This window comes from Ailuropoda melanoleuca, chromosome 1, assembly GCF_002007445.2.
Source record: "Ailuropoda melanoleuca isolate Jingjing chromosome 1, ASM200744v2, whole genome shotgun sequence".
In the NCBI taxonomy this organism is placed as follows: domain Eukaryota; kingdom Metazoa; phylum Chordata; class Mammalia; order Carnivora; family Ursidae; genus Ailuropoda; species Ailuropoda melanoleuca.
Genome location: NC_048218.1, coordinates 71,300,711 through 71,316,445, shown reverse-complemented (window position 1 = coordinate 71,316,445; position 15,735 = coordinate 71,300,711). Strand labels below are relative to the sequence as shown.

General features: G+C 49.4%; 1 long non-coding RNA gene across 2 annotated transcripts in view; it reads right to left on the bottom strand.

Annotated features, from left to right (window-relative positions):
• The window catches only part of LOC105239529, a 159,750-nt gene extending 144,607 nt beyond the window's left edge, over window positions 1-15,143 (bottom strand). The window contains exons 1-3 of one of the 2 annotated variants that reach the window (XR_004625662.1): window positions 12,867-15,143; window positions 12,689-12,754; window positions 9,744-9,831 (exon numbers count right to left, since the gene is read on the bottom strand). This is a non-coding gene — a long non-coding RNA (uncharacterized LOC105239529). The remainder of the gene's footprint in view (window positions 1-9,743; window positions 9,832-12,688; window positions 12,755-12,866) is intronic. The other variant, XR_004625661.1, reaches the window with a different exon arrangement.
• Window positions 15,144-15,735: the final 592 nt, after the last annotated feature.

Sequence of the window (15,735 nt, the reverse complement as noted above, 5' to 3'; positions counted from 1 at the left end):
GACGCTGCCACTTACTCCCAAGTGACTTGGGACCAATCTCTTGATTACTTGTGAACCTGTTTGACCTCTGGAAATTGGGGGTTTACTCAACATTTATTCAACAAACCCTCACTGAGCACCTACCGCATGCCAGGTGCAGTGTTGGGCTGTGATAAATTTTGCCCGTCCTACTTCACAGGCTGTGGTGAGGAACATACCAGCAGGAATCTGAACATGGCCCGTCAATGGTGGTGTCATGTGAATGCTGTTTCTACTTTAAGACTCCTATGGAGCGGGAAACACATATTTATTTTTATTTTTAGTTATTTATTTGTCAGAGACAGAGCACATAAGCAGGGGGAGTAGCAGGCAGAGGGAGAAGCAGGCTCCCCGCTAAGCAAGGAGCCTAATATGGGACTCGATCGCAGGACCCTGGGATCATGACCTGAGCCAAAAGCAGATGCTTAACGGACTGAGCACCCAGGCGTCCTGAGACATGTATTTCTTTGGCATGTCCTGTACTCTTCTAGACCTCATTCTCTCATCTTATGCCCAAATATGTGATTGGATCTCATGTTTTTCACAGTTTTCCATCACACCAACTCATTTTGAAGGCTGAGTTGGCACCTGAAAAACCACGACCCATGTAAATGGGCATTCTTCAATTTCCCTTAAAGAACAGCGAATGGCAGGGTACCTGGGTGGCTCATTCGGTTAAGCGTCTGCCTTTAGCTCAGGTCATGATCCCAGGGTCCTGGGATCGAGCCCTGCGTCGGTCCCCCTGCTTGTTGCTCTCTCTCCCTCTCTGTCAAATAAATAAATAAATAATCTTAGTAAAAAAAAAAAAACAAAAGAACAGTGAATGGCCTGTACTTTCCCTTACTCACCCCATATCTGCAGCAGAGCCAGGTACATAGTAGGTGCTCAATAAATCTGCCTAATGAAAGCATGAACGGGAACTCTTGCCCCCAAAGATGAGACTCAAAGATGAGTAAAATTAGAATAAAGAGGAGGAAACTTTTCCTAGAGTCTATTTTACCCAATAGTCCTTCGAAGGATCAGCCTCCTCTCTGATACTCTCCTGACGACCGTGAATGACCCGAGGTTGTACCTTCCCTCTCCTCTGTTTCCCGGCAGGAAGACCCTTCAGACCAGTGGACACTGTGTGTTGTCCAGCGCCGAGGGCCACGTCCAGTCTTCTGACATCTTCCTGTTGCACCAGTTACACAAAAGGGAGCGGGCTATACGGGTGTCCCCCGCCGACCTCACGCTAACAGCCGGGGCCAAGTGGAATATTTTCATTCAGCCTTTCTCCCCCTTCCTTTTTTCTTTTAAGCTTCTTCTAGTGATAAAAGCTGAAGAAAATTGAAATTGGCAGCTCTGTGGTCTTCACTCAATAGGAAAAGTACTAGAGATCATGTGAACCACACTTTTGCAAACTTAGAAAAAAATCTAATCTTGCCTCAATAAAAATGACATCATGTCACTGTAAGCGGCGGGGGGTGGGGGTGGGGGAAGGCTGGAAGGTTGCTGGCAGTGGCCCAGCTGAGTTCAGGGGTTCTGCTGGCTGCGCTGAATTCCCACGGGAAAGGTGGCCAAGAGCACTGCCTCTCAGGTGAGCTTCTGAGGAACAGGAGGAGTGGGGAGGAACGAGAAAGCCCCCCGAAACCTCACTGTCATTGCTGTAATCCCAGCGCAGGGGCTGGCTCCCCACCCACCCCCACTCCCCAACTGCCTTTCTTCCCAATGTAGCTTTGGGCGGCGCTCCTCCCTCTGGCTGTCTGACTTTGCGGGAGGGACTAGCTCAATGACAGCAGACCTCCCTGTGAGGGCACCGACCCAGAGCCACAGGGCAGTGCCAAATGTCCCAATCCCACTCCGGCGTGGGGTCTTGCAAACTTACCCTTAGGGGGCCTGAACCAAAGACAATAATAGAAATGGCAGGTTAGCTGACCCTGCTGCATGGAAGCCTCCTTAGCCCTGGAAAGGACGTGGCTGGGGCCTGGGTTTCATGGTGCCTCAGTTTACCTTCAAGCGGTCATCACTTTCTGCTACCAGCCATTGACTGTGCATTAGCCGGCCCCGGACTGGTATATAAGGGATGAGTAAGAGTGGCTGCCCTCAAGACAGGGCTTGGGGGCTGGGGGCCACAGATGGAAGGGTGACTTTTCAGGATCTACCCTTTGGTACTCCTTGAAATTTTTAACCATATGCATATTTTAAAGTTAAATCGATCACCAGATAAAGAGAAATCCAAGAGCAGCAAATGAGCCCTCGGTGACGTCTACCTCTCCCTGCACCCCTCACGTGACTTCTCAAACTATTTTTTTACAGCACCCCTCTACGGGTACGGCATAGCCCAACGAGAGCAAATCTGGAATTTCCATTTGACTTGAAGAGTTAGGCAGAGGGAGAGTCAGAAACGTTATTTTTATATTGAAGGAAATAAGAACATATGTGGAGTATAACGCAAAATGTACTTACGTGATTAAGAGGAAACATAACCGCTTCATTCTTAAGGTATGCCAGACACCAACAGACCAGCTGACAGGCCGCTGAGGCACTTGGGGCCGGTCCTGGTGTCTAAGGGGCCCTGAGACTCCACGTGCATCTGTGATCTGTCTCCAGGGGCTGCACGTGTGAAGCGGATCTGGTGAGTGTCCCCCACAGAGGGGCAGGTGTTCAGAAAGCGGGGCTGGAGGGCTGCCTCCTCGGAGGTTGGGAAGGATCTGGGGAAGATGGGAGGCGGTGGGTGGACCAGAGCAGAAGCTTGGCCCCGGGGCAGGGAGAGGCTTGCTGTGCACTGCTGAGAGAGGGAAGGTGGACCCAGGTGACAGAAGGCTCCCAGCAGAGGCTGCGGTGCCTGGAGTAAATGTAGCCAGCCAGCGCTCCTCGGAGCCTGAAGCCCCACTTCAAGGCCGGGGAGGAAGGATCTGCCCCTGGGGGGTCTGGAGGCAGGCCGAAGCTGCTGGCCACGAGGAAGCCCCATCCTGGCAGTGGTAGCTCTCTCTTCGCAATACACCCGCAGTGCGACCACCTTCTGGATGAATGCTAGGGTTCCTACCTGCGCCCTCCTTGCCTCCACCCTTGCCCACCACAGGGCAGCCAACGTGATCTTTTAGTAACACGAAGTATAGTCTGCGACCCCTCTGCTCAAAACCTTGGCCTGGCTCCGGCCTCCATCAGAGCCACAGCCCCAAGCCCGCAGCATCTAGTCTGTCACTCCCCGCTTCCTTCTCCCCTCTCTCCCCTTGGCATTTTGCTCACTTTGCACCAGCCACGCTGGCCTCCTGACTTTCCTATGGCCCATAGCGAGGCGTGGTCCTGACTCAGGGCCTTTGCATCTGCAGTTTCTCCTCTTTAGAAAGCTTCCCCCCAGGTATTCACACACTGGTTCCCTCCCCAGCTTCGAGACTTCTCTCAGAGGTCTTCCCTGACCATGCAGTTCAAACCCACTGCTCCCTGCACTTCCCCCTCCCTTCCCCTACTTGATTGTTCTCTATAGTACTTGTCACTTATTAATACACTACCCACCCCACTCAATTTATTTTGCTTGTCTATCCTCCCTTCTAAGATGTAGGCTCCAAAAGAGTATGGATTTCTTATTTCCGTTTTATCACACGTAACCTCATGCAATCCCTCCTGAAAGAGAGTTCCAATTGATAAATGTAAAAAGAGTGAGGGAGATCAAAAATCACTATTAGATGACTACAGCAGTAATTGCCACAGGCAAGATCCTTGGATAGATTCAAAGTTTGGTGGGCAGAACTGTTAGCAGAAACAGCATATTTGCAGAATCTTGAAGTATTCCCGCCCCCCAAAAATATTTAGGGAATAGGAAGGGGGAAATCACCACATTACAGTGGACAACCCTGGCAGAAACTGTCCTACCCTCATAATCATGGTTAAGAGCAGCAGTGAAATACAACAGCATCATGTCACCCCTGCTCCTGCTGCCCTGGAAGGGACACACGGCCTCTGACACGTGCTCGCCAGAAGCGCAGCTCCCTGACATAATCACGAGAACACAGCACACAGACCCCAGGAGGCCATGCTATAAAAACAACCGGTCAGTACTCTTAAAAGCATCATGAAAACGAGGAGACTTCGGAACTGTCACAGAGAGAAGGAGACTGAGGACACCAGACAACTCAATCCACCTGGAATCCTGAATGGGCTCCCGGAAAAGGAGTAAAAAAAAAAAAAAAAAAAAAAAAAAAAAAAAAAAAAAAAAAAAAAAAAATAAAATCGAAAAAAAGTCTGTGTTTTAGNATGAAATCGGAAAGAAGTCTGTAGTTTAGAGCCCTGGACCAAGATTCTTTGCTCAGTGCTGATGACTGCTCTATGGTTAAGGAGGACGATGATCGGAGGGGAAATTGGTGAAAGGGTAGGAGAACTCCCTCACTATTGTTGCAACTTTTCTGTAAGTCTAAAATTATCTCAAAAAAAAAAAATTTAAAGGGCCATAAAAGCAAATGTAGCAATCTTTTTTTCACTCAACTCTAGGGTTCAGAAAGCATGGAAAATAAGTGTAGGACCTATTGTTGCAAGTGGAACTGTGGAAGAATTCGTTGTTCAGGTGACAAACCAGGTGTCATCTAGGGGCTTGTCCTTAGCCGCCCTGGTCTGGTCTGTCACCGAGGCCTATCAGGTCTCTCCATGGCTTGAATCCACCCTCTCTGGGAAAGAGTGCCCCTAAAGACCCGTCCAGAAACTCCCTTATAAACGACTGACATGCAGGCACCAGACAGGCAGGAAGACAAGGGGTGCGTGTGACCTGGAAAACAAGGGGAAACCTTGCCTCAACCCTGTCGGCAAGTGAAAGGAAAAATCTATAAAACTCAAATGCCTCATCTTGGTCATTTGACATGGTCTTTATTCTGTGAGAGAAAGCCGTGGGCCCCACACAGGGTATCAAAGACTAAGATCCCCTGTTATCTCCAGCTTTTGCTCAAAGAATTCAACATATTTGGGTGGTTTTTTTTTTTTTCAATCTCCCCCTTTCGTTTATTGTCTCAGGGTAAACACTTGTGATTCATAAATGCCTCAAGAGTGAATCAGTATTCTCCTGTTCAAACCAGCAGAGGCCACATCAAACAATAGCCCACAAGGTATTATTAATCATTAAATAGGCACATAGGAGAACACTCAGGCAAGGGACCCAGTTTTCTTTTCTCTCTTGTCTTTTTTTAAGAAAATAACAAAGAGCAAACCTTGACTTTGACCTATTCAGAAAAAAAAAAAGTGTTTTGGGGGTTTTTTTGTTGTTTTTTTCCATAAAAGACTTAGTCAAATATAAGACGAAAAGGGCAAGTGTTTCAGGTGGGGAAAAAGCTCTTTGCTTTGGGATCTTCCTCCTGCCATTAAACAAGGGCCTGGATTTCAAATTATAGCACTTGCTTTCTTTGCATTCACATGCGAAAGAGAAACGGATGTTGTCGGCCATGCTTGGCAGGCTCAGGGGTCGCTGGTGGTATCGCTACGCAAACGGACAGCCTGGTGCAGACCGGAAGGTGGGGAGGCCCAAAGCATGTCTGCTCTATGGAAGAGGAGACCAAGTCCTGTCAAACATACCTTAAGCAACAGTCCAACCATTACAGGGCCTCCCTCAGACCCTCCCTTCTCCTAGATACACTGAATAAGGTCCTCTAGGCGCCACAGTGGGGTTCCTCCCTTCAGGGAAGGTATATCAATGGCATCACCTTCCAGAGACATAGAAGTGCTATGACATTAGTGACTAAAAATAATATTCCTTCTTAGGAAGTATCTCTGATAAAAAGACAGCTGACTAGCCAGAGGAACAACGTAGCACAGGCCACAGAACTAGGATGGCCACGAGTCCCAAGTTATGTCTGATGTCCTGACAGAACCTGAACAGCACTACCTTTCACTCTCAGAAGCGACAGAGTCGGGACCATAAGCTCTACTGTCCTCTACAAGAACCTCCTGGGGCAGGAAAGGCCTCCGACGCTCATCTTTCCACCAGTCGTATGTCATGTGAGTGTGACTGGCTCCAGTGAGGGCCTGCCCACGTTTGCTCCCGTGCCTTAAGTGTCCCTCTGCAGCTCATCCCATAGCCCCCTGCGGGGCCGGGCCATCCCACACATCTTGTGCGCCAGGACCACACTGATGCCCTTGCCTGCACCCAGAATTCTCCCTTCTGCGGGCCTGAGGCTCGGTTCAATGATTCAAAGCAGGGCTACCCAAAGGGCTATTTGTGTGGTAGGGACCGTCTTCTCTGGAAAAGGAGAAGGAGCCAGATAATATTTTTTTGAGAGAGAGAGTGAGTGCGTGTGTATGCATGAGAGCAAGGGGTGGGGGGAGGGGCAGAGGGAGAGAGAGAATCCCAAGCAGGCCCCACGCCCAGCATGGAGCCCAACACTGGGCTGGATCCCACGAACCTGAGATCATGACCCGAGCAGAAATCAAGAGTCGGACACTCAACCGACTGAGCCACCCGGGCGCCCCGGAGCCAGATAATTTTTTAGGTTCCTCCTGGTCCCCCAGCCTGTGACTCATAAAAGACTGGCTGAAGCCTTGGCTTTGCCAAATATTCGTGGACCAATTTACCACAGTGGTTGCCCATCCATTTCTTAGAAAATATTAACTAACATCTTATGATTTTCTTTCTGATCAACAAGGCTACCTATCTTACACGCTGGGGATACACAGAGAGCACTGAGAGAAGCAGCTCAAAACTTATATTGTATCGGTAACGTGCCAGGCCCCATTCTAAGCACTCTATATATCAGTCCCCACAGCAATCCTATAAGCACTAGGACTATCTCCCTCCCATTGAACAGGGAGGGAAATCGAGGTACAGAAGCGTTAGGTCACATAGCTAGAAAACAAACAAGCTGGAACATGAACCGAGGCAGTCTGGCTCCATCGTCATTGCCTTTTAGCCACACTGCTATAGTTATCCCTGAACGGATCGAGAGATATGTGTACAACATTCCTAACAGAAATAATCACCAGGTCAGTCCAATCTCAGCTGTAAAACACTTGAAGTTCCTATTTAAATATGAGGCCATTTCACCTCAACTTTACGGGCCCCTTTATCAATATCATCAGCATCATAAAGCAACAGGTGTGTTGGGGTGCTCTATAAAAACTGGTGTTTTTGTGTGCTGTATTTACACATATTAAACCCAGCGTGTGTGCACACGATTACGCCGTCCCTCTTGGTTACACAGAATCTTCCGCGAGGGGCTGGCATGAACAGAGTGTGAGGGCCAGCGAAGAGGTCAGCAGGGGTCCTTCCTCGGACCGTTTGCAGGCTCCTGCTCCACCCGGGAGACCGCCCACCAGGCTCTCCTTTCCCAGGTGACCTCCTTCTCAATTTCTTTCCCAGTTTTCCAGAAAGAACAGTGATCTCCCCACCAGCCTTTCCCCCCTTCCCATCTGCTGCCCAGCGGTGGACCCTGGCTGCCCGAATCTTACTGATTAACTATCCATCGATTTGGCAGACCGCGATTACAGTAGAATGGTTTGGGAGCTCAGTATCTCACTTCTTCCCACGCACCTTACCCTGGGAATGGCTTTGTACTTTCGTATTGCCATGTGGTGGTGTGCCTTTAATAACCATCAATAAAGATAGGCCTGGGAAAATACGGACAGCCACAGACTCCTCTAAATTCACCTGAATGCAACAGAGAAGAGCTGTCTGCGGGGGGACAGCCCAGCTGGCCAGAGGGGGCCACCAGGAGCGGTCAAAGTTACCTCACCTTTTAGATTCTGCAACCAAGGAAAATCGGAAAAACACACTGACCCTCTGAGGGTTTCACCCAATTGCCAATAAAACCTATTGCCTTAAGTCAAAGTTCATTCATGCATTTATTCTCCAAAGATTTGGGGGTGCCAGACACCATAAGGAGTTTCAGAGCTTTTTTTGTTTTGTTTTATCAGAGAAGGAATAGAAATGAAGAAAGTGGGAGGCAAAGGGGAAAATTTTCTAACAAAAATCTCACCACTTTGCACAGATGACCAGCATTCAAACAGCAGCAGGGATGGAAGTTCTGTCAGAAGAGGCATGTAGTTCTGCCTTACACATAGTAGGTGCTCAAAAATCGTCACAGAACTGAAGTCAGTGAAACAGGCAACTGGAAATTGGACAGTTTCAATCCTTGACTCAGTCACCTCACCACCATCAACACAGGTTCCTCGATCCACAGAAAACAAGCTGGGACTCTACCCTTCTGTCCAGGTAACGAGTAGGCCTAGACACCGAGTCTAGGCCTGTCCCGAGTGCCAGGACTTTGGAGGGCAGGCGAAGACGGTGAATCGCCACCCAGGACAAGGAGATCAAACACTTGAACGTGAGTGCTGGGTCCCTCGATGGCTATGGAAGGCTAGAGAGAAAACGGCCCCGGCTGGGTACGTGCTGGATATACGCACGGCTTGGCAACCTCCTCCAGGAGCCGTCCATGCTCTGGGACTTTATCAAGAGACTTCCATCACTCAGGCAAGCCTGCTACACGCCAGCGTGTTACCACAGAGCTCGTCCTCCCTGGCCCCTGTCGGATGTCAGTCAAGGCTGCCCTGTGGACGCCCAACCCTGCAAAAGCAGAGGTTCCCTTTCCCTATCTCACAGAACGCCTCACGCAGAGTGGGGCTGAGGGGATCCCCAAGGCACTGCATGATGTTGGCAAATGCCCACAGTGGTCAGGGAGCTGGGGTTGAACACGTGGTCCTTGGTCCTTTCCCTGGCACTGCGAGGATTCGAGGGGCTTGCCTCCCCCTTCGTTCTGAGCCACACAGGTACCTCCTCGCCAAGACCATGGCCCTCAGACTAACCACGGAGCAAGATGCAGTCACCCTGTGCCCACCCCCATTCCCTGCTGTCACCCCAAACACTCCCACCACCTTGTCCAGTCTGTGGGAGTTTATGTTATGTCTACAGCAATACAAACAGCACGGAACAAACTAGTGAAGAGAGGTAATGCAGGTGCCAGATTTTATAAGGGCCCCTCACTCATAGCCCCTGTCTCCCTCTGAGAAGCACTGGCTGCTGAACTAAGCCTCAGTCCAGGGAAGACTGGGAAGACTATGGCCATTGCCTTTTCTGTATCCTTTCCAGAACCCGCTTGGTCATCTTCTTGCTAAGTGGGATTCCTTCCCCTCTCTTCTTCTCCCCCACCTTGCTTCCCATCACAAGAAAGGACACTTCCTCCTTGCTTCCCACACACACACACTCCCAAGGATGTGTCCTCTGGATTACCAATATTCTATACCAAGTTGACAGACATCTCTCTTCTCCCCTCTGTTCCATTTTTCTGGAAACTCTATTTTTGCCCATGGCTGAGAAAGAAAAGTTGATTCTCCCCTGGCTGCGAAGCTCCCTGCCCTGCCTTGTCTTTCTAAAGGTACTGTTTTCCAGAAAGCTTACCTATCCTTTATCCTGTGCCCCCTGTAGCCCATGGCCTAGCCAAATGCCTCCTGCACTGACTGCTTGAATTTTCTCTTCCTTCCTGAGCCTCCACCAAAATCCTTCTAGATCATAAAACCATATATGAAGACAAAATGCTGTAATGGGCTAGAAAGTGCCCTGCCATCTGTCAAGTACTACCAGGCAGGGGACAGTTACCGCCAACTCTGTGGACGAGACCCGAAGGCCCCAACCGTGCTGGAGACCACCACAATCTTAAGCCGTGGCCGTGGCAGCTGCCTAACCCGTCTTCTCTTATTCCCTAAGCCTGAAAAATCTATATTTCACATGCACATGCCATCTATCAACCACTTGGAAAATCCACGAGATTTCTCACCTCTCCCTCTGCTACTCGTGACATCAGCCAGCAGTTCAATGTCTTTGTGCTCCAACATCATTACATCTTCTCTGGTCCTGATAAAAGCCTAGAATTGACGAAGCGTAGATTCAAGGGCCTGGACGTGTTCTCTCTCCGCCCCTCCCCCTTCCTTTCAGAGCACAAATAAGGGAAACAGGTTGGCAATTAGAAGAAAGGAGGGATGGTCTGTGGCTTGGTTTGCATGTGTGACTGAGAGGCAGGCTGACCTATTCTGTGCGGCCCCTGCAAGGGGCTTCCTAGCTCCTGGAACTCAGAAATCAAGATCGTTTCTTTTCCAGAGGTTATAGGGTGATGGGCAAATCCGGAAGAAAATCATAGCGCAGCAAAGCCTGGAATTTACCCATGCTCTGCGCTGGGCATGGTCTGTCACGTGACCAAAATCACTCACCAGCAGGTAGCTCAAGCTGGCGATTGGAAAATCTATCTTCGGTGGCAATGTGAGCCGCTTGTAAATGGTATCTCAAAATGTTTTCGGAGCAATATGGTGAGGTGGGTTTCTGGACTGGTGAGCAGAAAATCTAAGCCTAATTCTGGCTTTGCTATTTCCTCTTGGAGAGGCTGCTGAACCTTGGGCAAGTCACTTCTCTTGGGCTCAATTATACCACCTCTTAGTTCTCTTCCCCTGGGTCCCTTGACCCTTTTCCTATAAGGGGAGAAATGATGTGAGGATACTAATGATGGAGATTTTAATTTAAAAATGTTGCAACATGGAGGAGATAATGCTAAGTGAAATAAGTCAAGCAGAGAAAGACAATTATCATATGATTTCTCTCATCTATGGAACATAAGAACTAGGAGGATCGGTAGGGGAAGAAAGGGATAAAGAAAAGGGGGGTAATCAGAAGGCGGAATGAAACATGAGAGACTATGGACTATGAGAAACAAACTGAAGACTTCAGAGGGGAGGGGGTGGGGGAAGGGGATAGACTGGTGATGGGTAGTAAGGAGGGCACGTATTGCATGGTGCACTGGGTGTTATACACAACTAATGAAGCATCAAACTTTGCATCGGAATCTGGGGATGTACTGTATGGTGATTAACATAATGTAATAAAATAAAATTTAAAAAAAATAAATAAAAATAAATGAAACAAAAAAAAAATGTTGCAACATTCATCCCATATCATTTTCAGGCCCTAAGTTTTATCCTAATGGTTTTCCTGGCCAGCTGAGGGTTTTATTTTATTTTATTTTATTTTTTTTGATTTTTAGAGCAATTTGATCTGATGTCACAATTTGAGCGGCCATCAGCAAGCCAAACAAATGCACAGCCTGGGTTGAAAGGGGCTAGGCTTCACCCCCACCTTCTTGAGCCTTCCAGAGCACCCCCTCCCACAAGCACTGGCCCCAGGTGAAGTATTGAGCCTTTCACACGGAGGGGTGCCAAGTTAGTGACCCTGTACTCCCTAGGAAATGCCCTCTTCATCCCTGGGCTTGCAGGTTTGCCTCACTGCAGCCCTGTTCAGAGGGTAAAGGTCAGCTAAAAGCAAGTTTAGAGCCTTCCCACCGCACCGCTGCTGTGACTGTGCCCAATGTGGGAGGTAAGCCATTCCAGAGCACCCTGCCCCCCACTTTGGAAAAGGCTTTCTTGGCAACCATCCTTTTTCAGGGCCCATCAGAAAAGTGCACATTCCCCTGGTCTCACTGGCTTGGTCAAGTTTTCCAAGGGGGGTGGGGAGTGGGGTGCAGAAAGCATTACAGGCTGCTATTAGCCAATGCCAAAAGCTTCTGTTTTCCGCCTCCACCCCGTTTGCACGTCGAGGTCCCCGCTTGGCTAGAAACCGACCAGGCAGTTTTGTTCAGAAGGAGCAACTTATTTTTATCAAAGATGGAATGCAGAGTTGCAGTTGTTTCTAATGCCTCTTCATGGCAACCAGGCCTCTTGTTCCAAGCATTCCTGAATCCTCTCCTCTTAATAAACACTTGGCTTTCTTGCCTAGCCCTTTCTCCATCCAAAAACTGGGTGCAGAGAGGCTCAAGTGCCTCAGAATGTAAAACAAAAAAAAAAAGTTCTGGAAATTCAAAGTACTTTCATTAATGTGTCTATTTTAAATCCAGGCTTTGGTGGTGAGCACAGCCCTGTAAACCCCACCCTGAATTTCCCCGGGACCACAACACCGTGGTGTGGTGGGAAGGGCTCCAAGCTGGCTGCTGGCTCGCACTCTGGCCCTAGGTTGCTGTAGGCCCTGAAGCCGGTCCCTTGCCCCCTCTGGGGCTTGGAGTACACCCTTGTAAGTGGAGAGGCCTAGATCAGTTTCCTCCACCTTTCTGGGTCCCAAGAAGCTTTGAAATTCTGCTGAAAGCTATGGACCCTCCTCTTACAAAAAAAAAAAAAGATGCATTCATTGATTCATTCATTCATTCAAAAAGTGTGTATTAAGCTACTGCCAAATATGCATGTAGACTTAATTTTGAATTCCATTTCAGGCATTTTTCAGGTTCCCCGGAAGAGGGGGCGGGGGCAGGCATTCGTCCGTGAAACTTACGGTAAGAAATCCCGGTTGTGAATTCTGCCATCACGAGCATATATGGGCTTTTATCTAGAAGGACCACAATCATGATTCTAGCGAGGGGTCACAACTACCGGTCAGGCGGGTGCCAGAAAATGCAGGCAGGGACGCCGTCAGCCTGCAGGTGACCTCCGGCTCCCCGCCCCTTCCCACCAGGCTCGCCGGCCGGCACACACGCGTGCACCGCCCCACCGTCGGCGGCAACGTGCTGTTTCTGGGCACTCGGACTGCGGGGAGCTGCCTGCACAGACAACAAACATCTCTTCTATCCCGGGCTTTATTTTTCTCACGGTCTCTGAAAAGGCTGCGATCAGGTGATATGTGTGGGACTGCTCCCTGTACAGGTGCGGAGCAGGCACTGGGGGAGGAGAAATCCGCCCCGTGTGTACTTACTCGAGGCTCTTTCAATAGCTCTCCCAGGATAGCTCTTGGCAGGGCAGCTCCCGGGGCTCTGGCAGGCTGCAGGGAATCCGAGTGTGAGAAAGTCAGTCAAGCGGAGGAAAACGGGGGGGGGGGGGGGGGGGGGGCTANGGGGGGGGGGGGAGGAGCTTCAAGTCCTCAGGCAAAATACCTTTTTTTCTTCTCTCACTCTCTGTCTTTTCTGCCGCTTTAAACCAAACCCACAAACCATTCTGATACCTAGGGACAAAGCGGAGTCTCACTAAAGGTGCAGTTATTTGTTTTATGGTTGAAAGCAAACAGGTGATGTCAGAAGACAGAAAATCACCACTAGTGGGCCAGAGAGTGGGACAGGGATAAACAGAGCAGCCCCTGGCCCTACTTCTCTGGCATGATACAGTGGGAAAGAGTCCCTGTGTTCTGCTGGTCTCACAGTGGGATCAAAGAAGTGACCTCTGCTGATGAACAGGGTTCAGTTTTCCCTTTGCTTTCAGGGTGGGGGGAGGACTGAAAAATAAAGGCCGTTCTATCTATGGGGAGGCTTCCAATGCCACCTTCCTTGAGGGTAGGATCTTCGTTCCCCATTTGAGAAGGGGTGGAAAGAGTGTCAGCTTGGTCCTATTTTCACTGCCCAGGATAAGTAAGGATACTGAAAAATAGTGTATAAGGACATTTCCAAAGAAATTTTCTTCTTGAGTTATTAGGGTGGAGGGCCAGAGATTTCATGGGTTCGGGGTTTTTTTGTTTCTCTTCCGTCCAGAGACAAATTCGTGGCAAATTTCTGGTTACTTGACTGACCCCTCTGTCTCTCAAAAAATGTGTGTGTGTGTGTGTGTGTGTGTGTGTGTGTGTGTAAGTTATTTGCTCATTCTACCAGTCTAAGCACTCCTAAAGTGGCAATAAAAGGGTTGTTGATTAACTATCTGACCCATGAGGGCTGCTTCAGACACAGCAGTGAGACCCTAACCTGACTATAATCAGCATTCTCCATGCACCTTCAGGGGGCCCAATCCTGAGGAGATGACAGGGTTAGAGACAAAAAAAAAAAAAAGACTTTTAGGCTAGAAGGGACAGGGGGTGGCATACCCAGCTAGTTAATTAGGGCACAACAGCAGACCGCAGTCAATGTCATAGCAGAACTTAATGGAGGAAGTCACTGGCTCTCACAGACTTGGGGGGAACCTGGAAAGGGTTAACACGCTTCCCTGGGAAGGGTTTAGTTCCTTGGAAGAATCTGGGTCAGAGTATTTATGCAGTTTTTAAAAAGTCAGATGCTGAGTAGAGCATTTTAAGAAGCTTGCAAAGTTTGCATGGCAGAAACGAGGGTAACTTCGGAGGCCCATCACCTTTCACCAAGAGGATTTCAAATACGCAGGAAAACTCCACATTTTTTTTTTCAAAAGCAACAGACAATTTTCTGTCATCACCCCCGTTCCATCTGTTTAAAATAAGAAAGAAAAATCGGGTCCCATTGGACCAGGGTGCGGGTCCACAAAGGAGACATTGTTCATCATTTCTTCAGAACATGACAGGCACAGCCCGCTCCGCAGTGTGTTAAGAAAACACACGAAAATCCCAGAGAGTAGCCTGAGGGGCAAGAGTGAGTAAACCAAGCCTGCAATGAGGTAAAGGTTTAGCAGCCGACTTGAGGGCTGTCCTGGAAGATGGAAACGATGCTTGGAAGGTAAATTCAGTCTGAGTCCAATGACTCTTTAGTTAGACCCCATGTCGTGGGGGAACATGGCATGAAAGGGTAGACAGGTTTCTGGACTTGGGTCACCCGACAGTGTGCAGTCAACGCCCAGGTGAGCTGGTTCTAGACAGGCGCTTCCGGGTGAGTGTCAGTCTACACCTGGCACTTAGGAATCTCCTTTACCGGCTTGAATCCTCCTAACTGGGCTCTCTGCCTCTAAATCCTGCAATCCTCTCTCCGCACTTTTGCCAGAGCCGTCCTTCTAAAGGAGAACCTTGACGTCCCTGCTCTATTCAAGCCCCTTTCCTAGCTCTCCATTGTCTGAAGATAAGGCTAAAGTCCTTAAACAAGATGTTTAAGGGTCTCGTGACTTGGCCTTAAGCCTCCTTCTTCAGTCCCCTCTCACACTCCTTCCTGTCTTACACACTGGACTCCAGACCATGCTCCCTGAATCAGGACCTCAGGTTCCAGACTGTAGGCCTTTAATGCTGTGGGTACTCCCATCTTCCCCAGCCCCATGACTCATATTTCCAGTGCCCCAATCCTATCTATTTTTCAAGATACAAAGCACATGCCATTTCCTCCTGGAAGTTTTCCAGAATACCCCCACTTATTAGTAATTTAACTATCCTAAAGCTCCACAGCATTTTACTTCTATCTAGACACACAGATGTCTCTCTCGAGCGGACCAGAGGAATATACTGGGAAAAAGATGTCAGCTGCACTCTGTGCTGTAGGCTTCCCAAGGGTAATAACCATTTTATTCATCCCTGTATCCCACCCACCCCCATCCCCGCCCCCGGTAGTCGGGCAAGAGTGTTGCCCATGCAAGTGTGGTTTAGTGCTTCCTTTAGGTTCTCCTGATATCTCAGGCCATCACCTAAGCCCTAAGAGAGAGGAATAATGGAGGAATGCCCGGTCATCCATCAGAAAATCAGGGTCTGTCTGCCTCCAGTTGACTGAAAACTCCTTGCAGACTGCCACTGTATGTCTCCTCCTGGTGATGCCACGGTTTACCACAGTGCCTGGCACAGAGCGTGCGCTACAGAATGAAAGAACGAGAGGGGCTTGCCCAAGGTCACCCCGAGTCAGGAACCGCTGAATCTCAGCCGGACGAGATCTGGTGGAACCATTTACAACATTATCTCAGTGGGGAGCTAGGAGGAAGGAAGGAATGAAGTGTCTGAGAAATGTGTGCCAGGCCTCTGGCGGCCTCCAAGCCTGCAGAAGGGCTGGAAGGGCGGGGGGAGCGCGACATCAAACAAGACGCTGGGCTCCCGGGCTGCCCCGAGCCTCCGGAGCAGCGCGCCGAGCTCCCGGACGGCGGGAAGGGTGGAGGGGGGGGGCG